Source organism: Octodon degus, unplaced genomic scaffold (assembly GCF_000260255.1).
Source record: "Octodon degus isolate 3935 unplaced genomic scaffold, OctDeg1.0 scaffold00120, whole genome shotgun sequence".
In the NCBI taxonomy this organism is placed as follows: domain Eukaryota; kingdom Metazoa; phylum Chordata; class Mammalia; order Rodentia; family Octodontidae; genus Octodon; species Octodon degus.
The window spans coordinates 3,786,882-3,793,380 of NW_004524696.1; the positions used below are offsets into that span (position 1 = coordinate 3,786,882).

The 6,499-nt window shown below is 42.3% G+C and overlaps 1 pseudogene; it reads right to left on the reverse strand.

Moving 5' to 3' along the window:
• Positions 1 to 2,866, reverse strand: part of LOC101574964 — a 16,929-nt pseudogene extending 14,063 nt beyond the window's left edge.
• Between the last annotated feature and the right edge of the window lie 3,633 nt (positions 2,867 to 6,499).

A 6,499-nucleotide genomic window follows, 5' to 3' on the forward strand; every position in this document is an offset into this window, starting at 1 on the left:
TTTAGGGAAGGATCTACAAGGTGTTCAGGGTCTCACTACTAGACCAGACTTGTAGTGATTTGCCTGTTTACAGTCTCCCAAGAGCTGGGATTACAGGTGCTCCCCACCACTCCCAATCTGTTACCATCTCATGGTGCCCTGGGGTGTGGGACTGGCAAGGCAGGTCTGGGAATCAAACCCCCGGCCCCTGCACCTGCTTGTAAGCACTTTAATCTGCGGAGCTATTTGGCCAGCCCTATAATTGAGAAGGAATTTTTTTTTTTTTTTTTTTGCCGGTTTAGGCTACCTTAAGGGATAGTTTGCTAAGACAGATGGAGGTGGGGATCAACTGTGGTATACTGTGCCTAACTGCGTTTGCATGATCAGGTGCTTAAACAACTGAGCTAACCAGCAGGCCCCCAAGAACTTTTCATTTCATCATGAGCCAAACCATATTTTCTGAATGCACTGCAGGAAATGTCTATTGTCTTTTGTATTTCTGGGCTATTCTTGTTTTTAGTTGCCTGCTTTTCAGCTCCTCTTGTTAGGTATTTAGTAAAACATTCATGCAATGTCATTCCAGAGGACCCATAGTGATGCTCTTTAACATGATGAACAATGGTCACTATATGCTGAGCAAACAGTTCTGAGGGGCTACACTGAGACTGAGCTGCCTGAATGTACTGGAAAATGGAAGGAAACACTTGTTCGTTTTTGTTACTATGAACTAGATCCTGACAAAGCTTACAGGCCTGAGCCAATAAACCACTGGGTCACGCAAGGTCCTAATCAAATGAGTCCATCTGTACATTGACTTGGGCCTGTTGAGTAATGAAAATGAAGACTTTCCCAAGAAAAGTCCCCTTTGGCTCCCAGCTTCTCAAGGCTTTCAGAGATCTTCCTGGGGGGAAGTGGCGAGCTTTTCTCTTGGGCTGCCTTGTAAGCAGTCACTCAGAAATTCCTCTCAGGCACAAAGCTCTGGTGCCCACTTTCACTCCTCTTGGCCCCTCCTCACTCTTTCCTTTTCAGATCTCTCTATGAAAATCTCCTCCTCTAGCTCCTCTGCTTTCCTCTGCTTTTCCTCCCCTGTATACATCAGGCCCTCCCATTTGCCCGACTTCTCTTCCTGCTGCATTTTACTTGCACTAGCTATGAATTTGGGTTCATCATCAAACTCAGATTCCTTCCTTCCCTTAGTTTTGTCCCTATCTTGATCATCTTTCTCCTCCTTGTGGAAGTTTACCATCTTCTTCCCAAAGTCATCATGGAGCTTAGGCCTTTTGGGTGACTGGCTGCCCCTAAAGGGCTTCTCATTGTCTGTCTTGGGAGCAAATTAATCTGGTTTCACTTTTGCATCCACGTCAAAAAAGCTTCCTTTCTCTTTCACTTTCTCCTTATCAGAATTCATCTGTTTCTGCTCCTTACCATTCCCATTTTCTGTTTTCTGGTCTTCTAGATAATTCTTGGGATAGGCTACTGCTTTGCAGTAGCACTCTCCTCCTTCTGAGATGAACCGTAAGTGGAGCCAGTGGCTGGTAGACTCTTCTCCATAGGACTTTTTTGGAAAGACTCAAAGACACAGAGCCATGGTTGAACTGAATTTGGTGGCTCCCAGATTGGTACCTGTTAGGTACGAACCCACAAATCAACCAGACCAGGCATTCCTATGCGAGAAGATTTATTGGACTTAGGAGCGAGTGGGCTGGTTGTCTAGCAGACCAAGACAGCAGCAAACAAGGCAAAACACAGGGATTTTAAGGGTTTTGTGGGGAGACTGTTTGAGGGCTGGAACAACCAAGGGAGAGCTAATTTTGGCAGGGCTACCTGGTCAGTGGGGGACTTCTGAGGTTAACAAAGGAGAGTTTCTGTGGTTTGGCTCTGTGTAGGGTCATGGGGAAGTGAGCTGAGACCAGGGTATAAAATGGGGTGGGGCTGGGGTTGTGCTTTGGGTTGGCTTTGGGTGGGGACAAGGGGAAGAGTGTGGGGGCAGGGTGTCTGGGAAACTTTGAGTGTTAGCCTATCAGAACCCAGCACCATTTGGCAAAGATAAGCCCATCTGAGACCTGTTAGAAAGTGGCGGCCTAGGTTTTGGCACAGGGTTAGGGTGGTATGGCTGCTGCTTCACCACCAAAGAATCAAGAGGGCATAGCTCCTGGGAATTCAGGTCAGAAACTTCCCAGGCTCATGAAAGAGAACCAGTGCTGTAGGTGGTAACATCTGGCCATGGCTTTGAACTCTCAGATGCTTTTGTATCTTGAGAGGTGCCTCCAAAGAGTGTCTGATCCGTAGCCTCATCTCCCTGGTCATTCCCAGCAGCTTGAGATGGCCAGCTATCCTTGGAAGAGGATTTTTTCTCCTTTGCAGATTTGTGCTTAGAGGATTCAACATGGCTGTAGTTGGAGAAAGAATGAGAGGATGTGAAGAGCCTTGACCTGTCAGAAGATGGCTTATCCAAACTCCTAGAAGGGATCGCTGACCTTGATGAAGGAGACCTTTTCTTTGGGACCTGGGATTGAAAACATCCCCAATGAGGACCATATGCTTGTCCATAGTTCTTCCAATTAGAGTGGTAGTTTCCATAGCTTCTATGGTTGTACTGATCCCATGAATAGAAGTCTCTGTTGTGCCCTTGGAAATAATAGAGCCTCCAAAATCTTCTGTTGTGACCTCGGAAATCTCGATTCTGATAGTCTCTAGGATGATTCCTTCCTCTATCATGAGCTGGGGAATATGCTCTGGAATAAGACCTAGAACTCAGTCTGTGCTTCCTTGATCAAGAGCTATCAACTTTAGGATTGTGACTTCAAAAATCAACAAGAACAGATTTTGATGCCAATCTTGAACAAGAAAAGCGAGATCCACACTTGGATTTGTTTGTTTTCAACATCTCAACATCTCTGAAGAAAGGTTCACTTTTCAGCCGCACTTTGTCAGAACAATGACTCAAGGTGCACTGGACCCATACACTGCTGGGGAAGAATACTGGCTGTGTCCCTGGCTTCTCCAATTTACGAAATCAGGACAGAGTTTGAGGCCTACAGTGCCAACCTCACAGGCAGCCTCACAATGGCACAGTAGCCCGAACCTTGCCCTCACTACTCCTGAAATATTTTAAATACTATCTTTATCTTTTCTTTACCAAACTCCAAATTTTTCACCTTATTTTTAGTGGATTTTTTAATTTCACTTGGCTCCTTTCACATTTCTAACTAACAGCATCTAATTTACTTTCTTTCTTTATCACTTGATCTTTTATTTCTCACATATTCAGACTCTTCTTTACAGTATCAAAACTGGCCCAAACATGACAGGTTGAATATTGACAATTCTAACAGGATCTGCCCAGGGAGGGCCCAGAACACTGAGTCCAGAAATACAATCTGGTTAGGGGCTCACCCTTCTCTTGATTCTTCAAACTCAGACAGGTTTTCCCCCATATCATGGATCCTCTGCCACTTGAGAAAAATCTGCAGATAATATTCTTTATCCAGTAGCCCTAGTAGACCTCCTGGCACCAACTCTGACTGACCTATTTTGAAGTCCCCAACCATTCCCTGTGACTCTTAGTGTGATTATATCCTGAGCAGGGAAAATGTGTCAACTCTTAGAACAAGAAGAATGTCACTGATCATTAGACATGGACAACAGATTAGGGAAGAGTAGAGCCCCCAAGTTAGACCAGAAGTTCTGCAAAGATCCTGACCTTCATACCAGAAGAAAGAGCACTATGTAAGTGAAATCCACAGGTGTTCAGAAATTTTCAGGGCAAGTTAAACGCAAGTGATTAATGATTGACTCATTAATTTGATATTGAGTTGAGTACCTTATGTAAAGCAAATTATTTTCCTTCAGGAAAATTCACATCTACTGTTTGTGCCACATCATTTGTAGAAGGTAATGTTAACCAGGACAATACATTGCAGCAACTGTTAGCATACCTTGAGATAATATGGGGGATCTGTTGCCAGTGGCAGAAGTAGTGTTCCACTTGTGAGACCAGTTCAAGAACCATGCACCTTCCACCTCAGCTCCCATGAGTCCTTCTGTCCCCTGAGCACACCTGGACTGGCCAGCTGGATGATCAGACCCAGAGCCTGGCCATTGCTACACCCCATGAAACTCAGATAACCACTAGGCAGAGGGAAAAAAACCCTCCTGATATTTCTGCTTCTGCCAAATTGCTACCCATGTGGGAAAAAGTCCAGCCACACAGCCCAGAGCAGAAGACCCACCCATACCAGACATTAATACATGGTTGTTATTTCCATGCACAAAGCAGTAGAGGGTGTTATGTAGCAATACATGGGTGAAACCCCTTGTTGAGTTGCTCTTTATTATAGCCCTGGTAATGAACTTTTCAAATTGTCATAATTGGGTTCAACTAGCAAAAAAGAAATACATAAATAAATAAATGTTCAAATGGAATGTTTGGCCCATCAGTCTATCAACTTTATAGCCCATACTCCATTTGCTTTATCCTTCCTGGGTGGAGAGCAGCATTCCTTGCTCCATTAGCATCCTCTGAGACCATTTCCCTCCTTGAGGAGCTGATCTCAAAGGCTGCCCTGGAGCTATGTTGCCTATCACAATTTTCATTCTGTCTATCAGGAGCATTCATATTCCAGTATCTGCTCAACTTGTCTACCAGCTGGCCCAGCCTCAAAGCTTCCATGCTTCCACAACTGCTGGATTATTTCCACATTAACAAGGAGTTGAGACTATTTCATTTGGTTTTTGTTATAGTGTTTTTAAGAATTTTAGGGCCAGCCAAATAGCTCAGCGGATTAAAGTGCCTGCAAATAGGTGCAGGGGCCCGGAGTTTGATCCCTGGGCCTGCTGTGCCAGCCCCACCGCCAGGGTGCACTGAGACAGCAATTGAGACTGAGTGTGGTGGTGCCCACCTCTAATCCCAGCACTTGGGAGGCTGCAAACAGGCTGATCTTTATGAGTCCAACCTAGTAGTGAAAACCTGAACACCCTATAGACTCTTCCCTAAAAAAAAAAAAAAAAAAAAAAAAAAAAAAAAAGAAGAATTTTAGAAGTTCCTTGATTGGAGGCATCCAAGCTCACTGCTGCCACCATAGACACTCTCATAACCTGTCAGGCCTTCAGCGAAGGCCATGTAGGGCATGTGTAATTTAGGTTTATGCTTTTGTGTGTAATACGTTTTAACAAAACTTGCAGATTTTGTCAATGTACTCATATTTTAGATTTTAAGAACAGATATTGTTTGTTTTTTAGGCACAATAGCTTTGTGTCAAAGAGCTCATATTTGGACTTTGAATTCAGATTTCCTGTGTTCTCATTGAATTCCACTGGGAACTGCAGTCTCACTGTCTGGGATTTGGCAAATTTAGTGTTTGTCTCAGGTCACTTGTCCGTGAGAAGAGAATATCAGTTTCTATCAGGTGAGGATATCATGAGTAAATTGATGTCCACTCTGAGAACAGAAGTTAATGTAATTCCTTTATTTGTAATATTTCATTAATTTCATAATCATTCACACCAGCACTTTTACCATTTTGAAGTATCCTGACTTTTTAACATTTAGTTTAAAATAGTCTAGATACTTGTTTAACAGATAATCTAAAATATTATAGCTCAGTAAAAATAGATTAGATTGATTGATAGATAGGCAAATGCTCTTGTCTCAGGTTCCACATCTGTGCATTCAACCAAATATGAATCAAAAATACTAGGAAAAAAATTATATCTCTTCTGAGTGTGAATAGGTTTTTATTTGCATAGCATTTACATTATTTGGATTTAATTTCAAATCTAGTATTCTAGAGACTATTCAGTGTATACTGAGGATGTACATAGGTTATACGCAAGCATGACACCATTTTATTATAAAGGACTTCATTGTCTGCAGAGTTATGTATTTGCAACCCCCAGGGAGTCTTGAAATGAGTTTCCTAAGGATGCCAAAGAATAAATATATTTGCTATACATATTTTATATATATATTTGTCATATATGTCATAAATGTGTTGTATATATTACATCAACAATAAAACAAAAGTTTAACCCCACCAAATGCTGCAAACCACAGTGACAAGCAAAATATTCAGGATAAGTGAGGGTGAAACTATTTTGCCCATAAATACATCTGTGTTTTCAAATTTCTGAAATGTTTCACTCTAAGAGAAAAGTACATGTTCTTTTGCTGTTCATCTTGCAATTTCTCTGAGCCTTCCAATATCCTGTTTCCCTATGCTGAACAAATTCTCTCTGCTCTAATACTCCAGTTTTCGTGATGCTAAAAGAAGCACTGTATATAAATGCATGGGCAGCCAGAATCGGTTTATGGAATGCTAATGTAGACAAATGACATGGTCAGGATTATATCTAGCTGCAATTTAATTAGATTAATTAGATCAATATAATTAGTAGTGCCATATTACCCTGGTTAGGTTTACTCTCTCAGAGACTTGGGTGTGCTCATTTTTTATCTCTCTCTGTCTCTGTTCTCCTCTCTCTCTCTCTCTCTCTCTCTCTCTCTCTCTCTCTCTCTCTC